At 36.9% G+C, this 16,383-nt stretch overlaps 1 protein-coding gene across 3 annotated transcripts in view; it reads left to right on the plus strand.

The window, feature by feature from the left end:
* Positions 1 to 4,220: 4,220 nt before the first annotated feature.
* Positions 4,221 to 16,383, plus strand: part of tnip1 (TNFAIP3 interacting protein 1) — a 170,295-nt gene continuing 158,132 nt past the window's right edge. For 2 of the 3 annotated variants that reach the window (XR_007936291.1, XM_028813225.2), the window contains exon 1: positions 4,222 to 4,356. The gene's annotated coding sequence lies outside the window, so the exon portion shown is untranslated. Of the gene's footprint in view, positions 4,357 to 16,383 lie in introns of all 3 variants that reach the window. The other variant, XM_028813226.2, reaches the window with a different exon arrangement.

Below are 16,383 nucleotides of genomic sequence, written 5' to 3' on the forward strand. Positions count from 1 at the left end.
AACAAAATAGTAAAATATCCCTGAAACATTAACTTTTTTAAAAAAATAAAATGTATGGAAATCTGACATACTCAAGGAAAAATTAAAACTACAGAAGCTCAAAAAATAAAAAAATATAATTTATATATACTAACCATGTATAATGCAACGTTGACTGACTGAATCACTCATTCATCAAAAAAAACACTATTTCTCATTTAATTAAAAAGCTGAAATTTGCCAGGATGGTACATGAGAGGCAGAATGTAACTGCTAAAAAAGGATATTTCAAAATATATCAATATTTAGGGGTAAAAGACCCCTCACCCCAAACAATGGAGAAACTAAATACCACAAAATTTCAGAAACTCTTTGACTTATTTAATTGAAATTTGGTGATGCTATATAGAAAAAAGAAAATTAGCCAACACGTTCTTTAATTTTTCAATATTTGTCAGTAATAATGTTTTAGTGTAGTGGGGTATTCTTAGGCAGCACCTCCTTTTTTCACCTAAGTAATGATCGCATGAAGAAATGTAGCATGCAGTTCATGCACATGAACACCACAAGCCACTGACCAAGCAGTGCATGTAACTGAGCAGAGAAATGGTGCTTTCAATGAGTGAAAAAGAGCAGCTACACTACACATAAAAAAGAAAGGAGGTGGTGAGCTGAGTAGAAAATGAGATGTGACATAAACAAAGAAAAGTTACGTGAAAATCAAAAAAGACATAGTTAGTAAGCGGCCTCCTATGTACATGTAGTACCGTCTATTCTGTCAGCTTCTTTTTACTGCTCACTATGTTGTATAAAATACACAAATTCAAAACAGTTAGGATTATGGAGCATGCTTATATATATATACTCTAATAGTCCATATGGAATTTGGGGCCTTGCTGATAAAATACACACTATATTGTGCAGAACTGGAATGTCACCTTCAAGGTCACAGCATAATGTCCCATTACACCTCAGTTCGCAAAGCACAAACAAGCAAGCCCTCATACGGCATACCAGCCCACTTCAAGCCCTATGTACAACACAAGCTAGGAGCAACGGCATACTGTGGTCAGTTCAAATGCTTCTGCAGCTCAGTAAAGGGGTCTTACATGGAAAAAAACATAGAGGAGGTAGACATTGTAAATAGTTCACAATATTATTACTTTTAATCTAAACCCACCAAATTTCTGTAATCTAACGATACAAGATTACAGACAATAACGATGCGTTCAAATCTGTTAGAAGCTACCATTTTTCTGTATCAGTTTAAGCACCCTTGCAGTTTGTGTAGTATTGCCAAAACCTGAGAGTTGTTTTCCATTCTTTCTACATCCACTCAAAAAAAAATTTTTAACTTTCAAACCCAAACACCTGTTTTTAGTAAGTTTCAGTATGACAATATTACACATGAAACATACGTATTTGAAAGTAAACTCATCTGTTTTGCTTATCTTTTTTGCTTTTATCTTTTCACATAATCTACAAAGTGAGATTCAGTCAGCAGTGGTGAGTTGATGGACATGTTTCACTCAGGGGCAACTGTATGTAGCATGTTTAAAGTAAGGAGCTCCACCGAAATAATTACTATTAGTACCCTGTAAAAAAAACTACAAATGTTGTATACAAAGAAGTACTTATGTAGTTATATAATACTTTTGATGCATCCACTTAACTGGTGGCAGTATAATTGAGGCCCAACATTTAAGAAAATATCCCAGGCGATGCTCAACAACAGAGCTAGTCCATTATAAAACACACAACAACCCCCAACCCAACACCCCAACTCATAAAACAAACACGTCTATGTCAGGCTTGGATAACAGAGTGAGGTGCTGCAGTCAATAATGGGCTTACATGTGGCAGTAAGACCCTGCTTGTTGTGTCCATGAATGAAAACATGGTGAAAGAAGTTTGTTGCTTCGTTTCACATAACCAGCATTCAAGTGACATTTTTTGCTGAGTTAGCCTAGATGATGTAACTAATGTACTTGAGCAGTAGCGTGCATGAATTCAGTCCACATTTCAAAGTCTGGATCACACATTTAGTTTTAATTATAATCTGCTCCAATCCCTCTGTTGCATTTTCCAATCTTATTGTATCAGATGAAACCTGTCCAGCATTAAAATAGTGTCTGAAATCACGGTTTAAACTAGTTCTCTGCAGTACCCATAATGTTACAGTATCTGTACTTGCCAAGAGATGTAACAGTTTATTCAACTTATATAAAGGAGATTGAATTTTTCTCATTATATGGAACCAGGCTAGGTCTGAATCTTTTCCATGTTACTTTTATCCTCCTTCACCTTTTGACCAATTGCTGCTGCAATAAGGTGTATAAGAGCTTCGTAATCGGCAGTGATCACAGTGCTACCATCTGAGAATGGAAATATTTAATATAATCCATTTTACATTCCTCAGAGTCACTTATATTCTCAGACATTGTAGATGTGAGGTTGTCATCAGATCCTTTACGCTTACCCTGTGTCATCTCTTAGGTGCACAATGACAGCAACAGCTTTTCAATTTAATTTAACCATCCATTCAAAAACATACAGTAAAAACCCAAGTTTTAACATTTATAACATGTAACATTAATAACTGGCACCTGGAAATACTAAAGCAGAACACCAAAAATAAACATCTAAGACAAAATTTGTTTGCACAGTACTGTTCACTTTGATATGTCATATTGGTGGGTTCGCAGAAGCCCGTTTCCCACCACAGACACCTTTGTCTTTACAGAGAAAGATGGTGTTTAAATTAAAGGGGGATAATTTGCTTATGATAAATAATTTCTTCTAATGCAAGGAATCTTGGTGTCATTTTTGATTCCTCACTTTCTTACTCCACCCACATAAACCGCATTAAAAAACTTTCTTACTTCCACCTCCGTAACATATCCTATGTTTGCTCAGTCCTCTCCTTTTCTAATGCTGAGAAACTTGTCCATGCTTTTATCACATCCCACATGGACTATTGTAACTCCCTATTGGCAGGTGCCCCTTCAAATCTTATATCACATGTCCAGTTAATTCAAAAGTCTGCAGCAAGAGTTCTTACACGAACCAGCAACAGTGAGCACATTACACCAGTCCTGCTTCGCCTTCACTGGCTCCCTGTGTCTTACAGGATCAAGTATAAAATTCTTTATTGATAACCTACAAAGCTTTAAATGGCCTTGCACCGGACTACATCAGTGACCTTCTCCATCACTATGCTCCTTTTAGTCCACTATGGTTCTCTGATTCTAGCTATCTTGTTGTGCCCCACACTAACCTCCACTCTATGGGTGACAGGGTCTTCAGGTGTACAGAGCCCAGACTTTGTAATGACCTCGCGAAATTAATTCAATCAGCTTACTACATTCCTTCTTTTAGAACAAAGCTTAAAACTCATCTGTTCAGGATGGCTTTTAACTTAACCTAACATTCCTCCCCATCTTTTAGGTAACTCCTCTGTCAAATGTTCAGGTTTAATTTGAGTTATGTATTTTCACAAATTACGTGATTTGTTCAGGCATTTCTTTTAGTATTGAATTTATTATTATACTCTGGTTTAATATATTTAATGCTTTGTATTAGTTTATTGTTCTGTGCAGAACATGCTTATATCTTAAGCGCCTTGAGCATGGGGAAGGCTCTGTATAAATAAAATGTATTACTTAACTGAAGATGGCACGCCTACAGCACAAAGTATGCAATTCCTGTAGTGCAGAATGGCAAACACTTTTAAATGGAATGAAGCCAGGAGCAAATACACACTGAGTCAAAACAAAAAACGACACCAATCGGACGGCATTCCAACCATTCCAGCAACTTTGGAAAACAATTGAACTTTGTATGCGATCTCTTTTGCTAAACTTAATAACAGAGAAACTGACCATGACACTACGAACCATTTTTATTATAGATAACATTTTTTTGCAATTTGGTAAGCGACTTGCGTTTAGCTGCTGCTGAATAAGGCTCCTGAAACATTGCAAAAACCCGCTCTCTCGTAACACTCCGTTTTCTGGTCAGTACTGCCAAAAACATTCACTCCTCGTGTAATATTCTTGGAAACGTACCATCCATGTAAACTGTAAAACTGGTACTGGAAAAAAACAGCTTTTCACAGTGCCTTTTACTGTTTAATTTTGTTGGTAGCAGTGATAGAATATTCTAAACCTTATTTCGAGCGAGAAGCGATTTTATGTGGAACCATTGGCCGAATGTTGTAGGGCGGACCCATTTAAAGAAGAACACGGCCCGCCCACTGTGGCCCGCCCATTGTTTACAGTGTTGGAAATTCCCATGTTACAACAGCAAACACACTTCCGCAATCAGTTTGAGTAAAGGCGAAACTCCGTAAAGACGCAGAAAAGTTGTCGGACTGGGGTAAGAGATTCTTGTTTTACTGTGTCTGACTTCACTTTAACTTATAAACGTACAATATGCGGAAACTTTAAGACATTCACACATTCAGTCTGAGATATTTTTTTTACACTGTAATTCATGGCAGAGCTTGTTTTAGCGTGTTGCATCTCTTTGAAAGCGGTACCTTTGTTTCTACTGGCTATTAATTCTTACAATGTAGAGTTGTAAAAATGAAACTACATTTACAACGCTCGTAATGCAACGTGAAAGATAGTAAGACTCAATACGACAAAACAGAAATATCAGGGATGTACGAATTAAGATATATCACGTTTTTAGTCTTGCAGACTCACTCATCCTGGGAAGTTTTGCCTAAAAACACAAATTCCTCATAACATTTTATTTAAAGAAACACAACCGGGTAGCGACTATGAAAGGCCGTCCAAACATCACTACATAACTGACTTTGTTAGACCTTTTTGGTGTGACCTAAAGTGTTGTCAAAGTGTGTGTGCTAAAGGACAGTTAAATAACCAGTGCTTAGATGTTCAGCATGTGTCTGAATTAACTGTTTTTTTTTTTTTTTTTTGCTTTGATTTCAGTCAGTGTGCACACGTCATAGTATAATACTGAAACGTGTCCTGCCTTATCCTTAATAGCTGTATTGAGCATAGATAGATATGGTGTGAACCTTGTGTTTTACGTACAGCTCCCTTGCTTTTATCCTAATATATAATATCAGCTGCTCATTGGGAAGTTTTTGGGACACAGCATACGTTTACTGTTGATTCCATTCTCCTTCCTTATCAGTACAACACATTGCACTTTTTAACAGTAGCAACATGTATTTTTGATCTGTTATTTGCTTGCAAGATGATTTTTAACTATATTTCTGTAAGGTTCAATCATTTAATGCACATTTAATACATTTAAAAGACGTGAAGTTTAGTTTTGTATGTTATTTTCAAGAATTTGGTGTACATAAACCTGTCAAATTTTGCCAATATTCATAACTCTTTACATCTAACCTCTAATTATTCATCTTGAAAATACAGAATTGTGGTCGTTTAGAAGTGTGGATCAGTGATTGCGTTCTCCAATGAGTACTTGTTTTGTAAACGTAACATGTACTTTGTCCTAAAGTAGTATCTCATCACAAAGTGCCAATGACAAGATTGTCATTCTCACCTTCAGTGACATTTTATTTACTTCTAAGATGTTTTCACACTTAAATGCTTGTAATACACTGAAAATGTCAAGAAAGCCTATAGTGACAAGTTTTCACACTATTCTTTAGTTTTGTAAACTGCTTGCATTATGCCAGAAAACATCTTGTTACTATAGGTTTAATGGGTCATGTTCAGTTTTTTTGTATATTCAGTTCTGTTACTTTGTCTTTTTCTAATACGTCCATTTAATATGCCATTAAATGGCACCATTGCACAGTATGTTGAACATTTTTGTTGATAAGAATTAATCACTACCTGAAATAATCACTACCTGAAATAAATTAAAACAGTAGACTTGAAACATGAGTAATTTTAATTATATAACTGCTAAAGTGCAGTAAAGGCCTCAGAGTGGTTGTAAATTTATTGAATCCTCTGTCCCATCTTTTTGGTTAGCGTATAGTTAGGGGGAAACAGAACTATTTTAAAAATCAGACACAGCTGTACATTTTCTTTGTATAGGTGGCTCCGAGTTTAGGAATTTTACAGCTTGAACCGAAATGTTATGTATATTTCTAGAGGGCTACAGGGTTTCATTATAGCCAATTTTGTAAATTCTCATATGTCTTATTTATTGATGCTTATGCGACTTTCTTGCTTCATTATAATTTGCTTGCTTGGCACCACTTTGAACCATTAATGTCTCTGTTGTTTCACTTGAAGGACTGAATTTAATTGGCTATTTTTTAATAGCTAAATTTGTCTCCTGGCATTTATTAATATTAATTTCAATAAAATAATATAGGGAAAATGTTTGAAATTAGATGTATAGATGATGACATAATGTGTTTAAAACTAAGTCGTTGGCGGGTAATCTTAACCTAAGATGAAAGATTTCAATAAACCCTGGCAACTTACTTATTGCTCAGATATTAGCATGAATTTTTATTAACAACTTATCTTTAAGGTTGCTGTTTTACTTACCTTCACTGGAGCTCTGTTATTCTGAGCAACTTACATATTTTGCCATTACTTATGCAGTGGAAATCAAAGTAATTGTACCATTTTCTTGATGCCACAAGTTGAACTTTGTTTGGTTATTGCTGCCTATTTTTAGTAGTGGTGCAGCTTAAAGATTGTATGAATGCATTTTCAGAATTTCCAGATGAGGAGTACATTATAATCTATTAAAAGCAAATTTCTTTCAAAAATATTTTTCATAATGTTCTTTAACTTCATATTTTAGCGTATGCAGTTAAATTATTATCAGTTAGAGGGCACCTTTCCTCTTTTTTTTCAATAACTTACTGTTTAAAAAAATAAAATGATCTAATGACTATATTACACCTTTGTGTTTGAAAAGATACAATACTAGGTCGGCTTTGGGTAATTTTTCAGTTATATTGTTCTGTTCTGATAAAACATTACTTGAAACCATTCATTTGTTTCTTGCTGTTTGGAGTAATAAGTAAGTTTGCATAATCTGCCTTTGTGCTCTTATTTATTTTTTTATTTTAGCCTTTATCACTGTCCTTGTTTCATCCTTTCTTGTTCACATTGTATTATGTTTCTATATAATTTCAATCTATTATAATTAAATGATTTCAAATTCAAGTTTTGTTAAAAAAAAAATGGCCTCCTACTTTCTGAAAACTAACAAATCTGAACACAGCTGGCTTTAGTACAGTAGTAAAGGTAAACTATGCAATAAATATATTTGTTCATCCACCCTCATCATGCAATGTTTTTATTCACTGGCTTGCCAGACATCTGTTTTTGATAGCATTGGGGGTCAAGTCCTAGATGACAAATTTTAAAAAATGTATTAATTTAAGGCAGTAGCACAGACCACAGTGTTACTATGCTTCCAGTTAATGTTAATATTTATTTCTGCTACTTGATGGTCCTTTTGCCTCTGACACAGGACAGTTTACTTGTTGCAACCTAAGCGATTATATGTATTTCTAGAAATGATTATTGCTTAAGATGTGACTAGAAGCCCAAAGCACTCTTGTATTCCTTTATGGAGAGACTAGCCAAATGAGATTCTTCAGAATCTTATCCTAATCATGTACATGATTAAATTCTATTGAGCCCTGTTGTTTCAGTTTAACCGACTGTTTGTATGATGTTTTTTATTGCTAAGTTGGTCACAGCTATTGAGGTCATAGACATCTTCTCCCTTCACTAGGCCAAAAATAAACTTGTCAATTTGAATGACTTTTTTTGCTTGTGATTTAAATTTCTTTTATAATAAGTGTCCAGTCATATTTAACTATAGACACATTTATCAGACATTTGGTGTCTTTTTTTTCCTTCAGTTTGATTGGATTAGCTGATAGCTTTTGATTGTTTTTTGAGTTATAGTTAATCGAGGCATCTTCCTTTTTTCTGTTTGACTATGTGATTTTAAAATAATAAATTCTAGTAAATGTTGTGCTATCCTAGGATGTGGTTCTGCTTATTCATAAATAGTGTTGTAATGTAGGGCCCTGTCTTTGATATGCTTATTTAAAATACAATCCTGTCACACACAAAAAAATGAATTTTGGCAAGCAAATAGTTTTATTCTCTGTAAACAAAAACTGAAAATTTGGTGCTCATAATGCTACTTTTCCAGTTTTATTATTGGGTTATTATGATATCAAAAAATGTTATCTCAGTAGTCAAGAAGGGAAAAAAGCAAGAACAGCAGCAACTGTTCTGGACTATATGAAATATTTAGTCTTAAACTCCCATCTTGACAACAACAAGCTCTGTATGATCCAAATCAAATTCCCAGGATATTACATCGGTTATGCAAGGCTCAAATGATAAAATCTTGGGATCCAGATTAAAAACTCCCTATTTGGGTGTTTGTAGAAAATTCTGACGGCATCCTTTCTCATACTGAGTACAAGAAAAGGCATTGTAGTTTTGCCTTAAACTCAGGGAAGTAAACAGAGGAATGACAGGGATTCAAATACAAAAGACTACATCATGGTTACAGCATATTATAGTTTGAGCTACATGTCGTACAGGATTAAATGACACTAGAAAGGAGAGGGAAAATAATTTTGGAAAAATTTAAAAACACATCCTTCTAACACCTTTCAGTATTGCTGTTTGGCATTATCGTTATACAAATATCTAGAAGTATTCTTTGTCCTCTTGCAAGTTCACAGTGACTTGCATAGGCAGAGTTTACATGTAAATAAATGGGTACATGGGATAGCAAGAAAGAAAATGTTATTTATAAAGCACATCTACACTTTTTTAAGCAAAGTTCCATTCATATAACAGAGAAAAGGCAAGGAAAAAGACAATAAATTTACAAACATATAATCATTAGTGCTGACACATTAGATGAATGTGTTTATATTTGATTCATGTTTTTTATCTTAGATATGCTCAAACGTTAATGAAAAAAGGTGTGCTTTGAATCAACATTTAAAAACAATAATGAAAGCAGCTCTGATGTTGAGGGGTATGCTGTTCCACAATCTTGGAGCAGCCTTTGCCAATGCACAATCCCTTTTCAGTTTTATTAGGGTCTGAGGTACATCTAATAATAGCTGACATGATGATCTTAATGACCTGAATGGGCAGCAATTTTTTGCTTTTTTTTTTTAAAAAAAAAAGGTAGTACTTTGAAAGGAATCCTAAAATAACCTGGAAGCCAAAGAAGGGAAGTTAAAACTGGAGAAATGTAACCTTTTTTACTTTTAGTGTCAGTCACTGCAGCATTCTGTACCGATTGCAGACATAACCGAGCCAATTGACTGATACCCTTATACAAGAAATTGTAATAATCTAAATGGAACGATATAAGAAAATAACAACATTAGTGCCACCTTAGAAATGATTCTAAGCTGAAAAAAGATACCCCTTGATGTCCAAGTTTCCTTGTTTGCCAAATTTGAGGTCCTGATCAGAAATCACCCCCAAATTTGTAACCTGTGGTTTCACTTTTTCTGGCAACTGCTCTGGGGCCTCATGTATAAATGGTGCGTACGCACAATAATGTTGCATATGCCTGTTTCCACACTCGCATTGCAATGTATAAAAACTAAACTTGGTGTAAAGCCAGACACATTTTCACGCCCGCTCAATCCCTTGTGTGCACGAGTTCTCTGCTTGGTTTTGCAAACTGGTTCACCCAGCATCAAAGCAATGCTACTGTTCCCGTGTGGTTTCCCTTTCTTTTTTAGATCCACATCCCTGATGTGGCTTTATCAAATACACTGAAATTAACCGCATATCGTTGATTAGTTTAAGGCAACTGATTGTAATCAAACCGTAACTATATAATGGAGCACAGAATGGCCAATCTATTCCAAATACCATCGCTGCTTTAGTGTTGTCACTCTCTGTGCACCACTCTGAGTATTTAACCCACTGAATCTGAGTATGGAATCGCAGCTCTACAGCAAATGATTGGATTATCGGAATACAGCATCAAGCACATGCTGCCTCAGCCATGTGCACAGTCTATTTGAACATTTCCCATACAGTATGGCAAATGCTTCAGAACCTTTCTTGTAGGGACTTCGCGATTCAGAAACAGTTTCACCCAAAGAGCTCTAGAAATACTCAGTCCATAAAGTGCTCCTGGTAGAACTGTTTGTACTTATAAGTACAATTGCCTCACTGTAAACTTGCACTACAGTTATAATATTGCACAACCCTGAGATACTTTATAAAGCGCGTATTTCCATATGATGACGACTGGCTTCTAAGTCGATTTAGATTTCCAAGCACTATTTTCTTGGAGCACTTGATATCATTTTTAAGATGAAATGCAGTAAAATATGTATATTACATTATACAGATACATTTTGAACTTCATTTAAATAATTTATATTGTTAATAATTAAACTTGTGAGGACATGGTGGCGTAGTGGTAGCGACGAGCTGGCACCCTATTCAGGGATTGTTCTTGCCTTGCGCTGTATGCTTGCTGGAATTGGCACAACCCTGGATGGATAGATGGATGGAATAATTAAACATGTACTACATAAAAGTTTTAAAGAATTGGCATTCTAAGCTTACAGATGGCTTGACATTAAATTACAGAGCTGATTGTGTGTCGATTGGTTACTTGGAGAAAGAAAAGGAAGGACAGGAATTGGGAGTTAGCACGTTTGAGAGAGACAGTACTGCTGCCCTAAATTATTTCATTGAAGCTAGCGTACGTATCTTGTAGGAGGCAGGAACAATCTCTGGATGGGGTGCCAGCTCGTTGGCTACAGCTACGCCATTGTGTCCCCATGTTTAATACATGCTTTAATTCCTATCATTATGAAAATGATATCAAGTATACAACTTAGTATTTAAATTGTTCAGAGAGCCGTAATATCATGAATGTAATGTATTCTGTGCCCTTTCAGCTGAAGAGAAAGAGAAGAACACATAGAATACAAAGCATTTAACATGCTACTTTAGTTACGATGGTATTTGAGAAACTAGTAAATTAAACGATTTTAAGATGAAGTTTATGACATTCTACTTCAATGACAAAATAAACTACGTGATTTTTTTTCCCACTGTGTCCCTATTTTGTTTTTCTTTTCTGTGTACCCTAATACGCTTCCATATGACACTCAGACAGTGGGCTACGACTTGCCTTTTCACGGCGACTTTGATATCTAACCACTTCTTTTTTTATTTTGGGCACTTTGCAACTTTCTGAACTTGAACTTTTGAGTTTCTCCACCACTGTGTCACTCGATCAAATTCTTTTTGTTGTTTATATCACTGCTTAAACCAACAAATAGTAAGTTTTCCTTGCCTCTACTTGGTATTTGCTGAAATTCTTATTTTTCCTCGTGCTTTTGCCATTGACTTTTCATAGAACGCAAAACATAAGGGTCTATTTATATTGATTTGCATATTTAAAGAGGCATATTTCTGGGAAGAGTTGGGGTGGGGTGGGCAGGCGCGTGCACAAGTGTTACCTTTCACGCTGACCTGGATTTATGGAGAGGAAGAACGTGGAATTTGGTGTACACACAGATTTATGCATCTGGATTTTTAGAACATTTCAGATTTTGTTCGTACGCCATATTTTAGTGTGAACTTTACACATGCCATTATGCATGAGGTCCCTGGTCTTTTAGAGAGATTTGCAATAATACTTTTAGGTGGAGCAAACAAGATCACTTTAGATTTGCCTTCATTTATTTGGAGGAATTTGCCAACCAGCCTTAAATCTCCCTAAAAGCAGTGAAAAAGGCCCTTAAAGAACATCAATTAGAAGGTTTTGCAGCTAAATAAAGATATATATCGTCCGCATAAAACCAAAAGGAAATAATGTTTGCTAATGATCTGTCCAATGGTAGCATTACTAGTATATACATTGAAAAGAGACTAGTTTCTAAAATACAGCCTTGTGGGACTCCACATGAGGCAACAGCAGATGAGGAAAACTGATTTCTAGTATTTCTAGAAAAGGTGGTGTGATTGGGGCTGACCTTCCATAGCTTCATATAATCAATTCCACCAGTTGTCTGAGGAGTGCCGAATTCATTATCTCTGATGCCAGCTATTCAGCCCAAGCCCTGTTTTCAATTCTTCCTTCAAGAAAGTGCTACCAGAGCTTCACCACTTGCTCTATCAGCTTTGGAGACAGCTTCTTTTCCCAAGCCATAAGATCATTGAACTCTCTTTAAGCTAATCTTACATGCCCTGTACTGTACCTACTTGCTGATTTATGTATAACTAGCCAGCCCGCGCCGCATATTTATGTATTGATGGGTGAACACTTCCTGAAAGACACAGTTGTCCAAATGGGGTGGGTTTGAGGATATGACTGTAAGTGAATGCAGAGATGGAACTCTGGAGAGAGGGCGGGGAAGCAGGCCCAAGAGGTTTCGGGTCCTAACCGTCAAATGACGGGTCGGCACAACTGGTAACAATCCTTCCGCAGGTTCACCTACGGAACCCATGTTAGGACATTTACATCCTCTAGATAGGCAAGTTCGATCGTCTGACGCCCATTCCGCCCCCGCCATTCTAGTCTGCCGATTTCTTAAGTCATCTCTTAGTCATCGTTCAGTACGCACTGCCTGCTCATGTGTCCACCCCCAACTCCTCACCTGAATTGCTTTCGTCTGTGTACAGTCTACATGCACTTGTGAGTCACGTTGACTGTTCATTTTCCACACACCGCCTCAGTCGCATGCACCTGTGAGCCACGTTCGGGCCGGGTGAGGTTTTCCGTGTTGAGTCAAATTAAGCCACAGGCTCCACACCTAGTGGTGCCCTTCCATCAATTCCTTTCAGTTTCAGCTTTGCAACCATACTCCCCCCGGAACCCAAAGACTTTGGTTACCCAGTTGGCTGCCCGGCGGGTCATGGGAATAACGCCGCCGGATCGCCAGTCAGCATCGTGTATGGTCGGAACTACGACGGTATGTGATCTTCTTCGAACCTCCGACTTTGGTTCTTGATTGATGAACACATTCTTGGCAAATGCTTTTTGCTCTTGCGCCATGGTCGGCTGTTTTAGTGAATTGTTGGTGAGCGGGGCTCTGTGAGTGGGCAGGCGTGGCTGTCTTGCGTGCGTCTTGCTTGCCATGGACTTAGTGAATTATATATATATATATATAGATTGTACTATATGTTACATGTGTTCTGCCATCTTTTTCCTGCAGTTTAACACAATCCCTATATGTCTGTATGGTTCTGTTTTACAGTTGCTACTCTTATTTACTGTATTATTTATCTCCTGCGGCTCCTATTTATTTACTGAATTTATTTGTACATCATTTATTGTGTAATTGCCTGTACATAACTCCTTGCCCCCCATTTCCTCATGTGACTGTGGCACAAGAACTTCACTATGCTCTTGCAGTGTGCATACTCCCAACCTCTCCTCTCTCTTGCCGTATAATTGACTGTAAAGATCTCTAATCTAATCTAAGTTATGAGGCAAAGTAGTACAGTGCTATACCGTGGATGCTAACCCAATTTTCAAGGTGGCCAAGAAATGCAATATGATTAACCATATCAAAGCATTAGTTAAATTCAGCAATAACAAAATAGTCCAATCATTAGAATCAACAGGAGTTAACAAGTCATTTGTATCATTTAAAAGAGCAAACTTGGTTCAATGTAGCACAAATTATTCCAGAATATTACTCTTATTACCACAGAAAGACAGCAAATGACAAAAACACCCCCTTCAAGAGCCCTAGAGAGGAATTACATTTCAGAAAGAGGGCAGATGTTTAAAAAGAAAAAAGAAAAACGGGCGTTTAGTCCATTTTTATTTTTAAACCAGGCTGGACCACTACATGCTTAAAGGATGCAGGGACAGTACCAGGAACAAAGCAAGTATTAATAATACGCTGGACAGTACAGCCAACAACATCAAATGTCTATTTAAAGAGAAGTTGACATTTCTTCAAATGGGATGGATGTGGAATGCATATTAGATAAATTTTTGCAACAGAGGAAAGACAAACAGAATCAAATAATTGACTAAAGACAACATCACACATTGGGTACAGCATAGGAACTGTGACAAATAGTATAATGGAAGATCCAGTCTTATCAATTTTACCAGGACAAATTGCAAAACTCCTGACAAGTATCAGTGTCTACAGTGTAGCTAAGAGTGTCAGGAGTATAGCTTTTATAAGGTTTTCAGAATGTTAAAAAATATCTGAAATTTATCTCTTTCCCATTTACGCTTTGCTTTTCTACACTTCTCCCTAAGAGTCTGGACAGTTTATAAATGAGTAATGGGATATGCAAGTAAGCCAATGGGAAGAACTTTGATATAGAAGATTCCAGAAGTAAATATCTTTTTGCAGCTGTTTAACAAAAAAATAACATTATAACTAAATTGGTGCTGAAATGCATACATAGAAAATGAAAACAAAGTGAAAAATGTTTGCAATCCCAAAAAAATGAATCAATGCATGTTAATATTGTCAACTTTGAAATTCATTTTGTTTTGTTTAATGTGCCTTTTATGATTTTTATGGAAAATTCCAATCTCCAGCTTCTTTGGAAGAATGGTATCTGATTCTCTGTCTGCTTGCCAGTTTCAACTGTACAGTTTTCAAGTGTTTCATAAGTAATTTAGATCTGGGTAATGAAACAAAAATATTTAACTGATTGATTATAACTTTGAAATCTTTCTGTAGAAATAACAAATGATCAGTGGCATTTTCAGTTTGTCCATTTTGTTTCCTGCTTTATCCAGTTCATGATGACAAGGTTCTAGAGTTCATTGTGCAACTACCTTGTGCAATGCAGGAAACCTTTCCAAAACACACATGTCATGTTTGTACTGGGTGTATTTTTCAGCACTTTTTCAGAAGTCAAACTGCAAGAGCCACAGCAGAATGTTTTCCTCAACATGTCAGGGTTTTTTCACACTAAGTTTGCATTGTTTTGAATCCAGCATTATTTGTGGCTTTGACTTTTTATTTTTTCATTCCACACTGCAGAATTTTCAAAGTGAACTTATTTTTCTCAACTATGCAGCATAGAGGAATGATGAAAACAATGCTAGTTCTCCAATATTTGCCATTATCTCAGTCAGAATATGTGGAGCTTTTACTTATTAAAGTTCAGGGGTACAACTTATTTAATGTATAATCTATATATATATAATTCACTAAGCCGCCAGCAAGCACGACACCCATGGAGCACACAGTACGGTGCCACGGCCACCAACTCTAAGACCATTGGATACGACAAAAACACGCAGAGCCACACCCACCAACTCGGACGCAGCAACTCGCAAAACACGGCGTCATTCGCGTTTGTCTCTGCTACAGTCCACATGCACCTCTGAGCCACGTTGACTTTTCATTATTCTTTTCGGTTACGACGCACGACCGCGCCCACCATCGCAAACATAAAAAAAGCGGCGTGATTATGCAGCGTATGCTACGCCGCGGGTTGGTATGCAGCATGTAAAACAGTTTGTTTGTCGCAGATAATTTACCTTTTACACTAAGACAATTTCCTGTTAGATTGGCCTTTGCGATGACAATTAATAAGGCACAGGGCCAAACTTTCAAAAAAATATGCATGTATCTGCCAAAACCAGTTTTCAGTCACGGGACAATAATTGTATGTTGCTCTCCCCAGAGTTCCATCTTTTCATTCACTTACTGTTGTATCCTCAAACCCACCCCTTGTAGACAACTGTGTCTTTCTGGAAGTGTTCAGCCATCAATAAATAATTATGCTGCGTATGCCTGCATGAACACGTGCAGCAAGCGAGTGAGAGAGAGAGAGACACACACACACAATAACACACGAGAGAGAGAGGGCTGGACGCATAAGAATAATAATACTTCATTACATTGATATAGCATTGTTCTCAGTATTCAAAGCGCTATCCACACAGGGAGGAACCAGGAAGCGATCCCACAATCTTCCACAGTCTCCTTACTGCAAACCAGTAGCACTACCACTGCGCCACAAGGCAGAGAAGGCAGTTAAATAGTGCACTGGGCTCGATTTTGTTTTCACTTCTGTTTACAGCGATCGGGTTGTAGCGTGCATTGTTGCAATGTTACTTTTCTTGGTGGCTTATTACATTACGGATGTTTCACATGTTCATTTTTTTCCCTGTGCTTAAAAGACATTAAAAAAGTGTTTCTCAACTGTGACTCCGGAACAACTCAGTACGCAAGCTATATTAAGCGTCAACAATGAAGACTCGCTACACCTTAATGAACAAGTACTGACACTTATCCCTACCGACAAAGTAACTTTCACCAGCGTGGCCTCCATCGTCACAGACGATCCCACTTTCAATCACGGACAATTGTATGTTGCCCTCTCCAGAGGTCTATCTTTTCATTCACTCAGTCGTATCCTCAAACCCACCCCATTTGGACAACTGTGTCGTTCAGGAAGTGTTCACCCATCA

The sequence above is a fragment of the Erpetoichthys calabaricus genome, chromosome 11 (genome assembly GCF_900747795.2).
Source record: "Erpetoichthys calabaricus chromosome 11, fErpCal1.3, whole genome shotgun sequence".
Classification (NCBI taxonomy): Eukaryota; Metazoa; Chordata; class Cladistia; order Polypteriformes; family Polypteridae; genus Erpetoichthys; species Erpetoichthys calabaricus.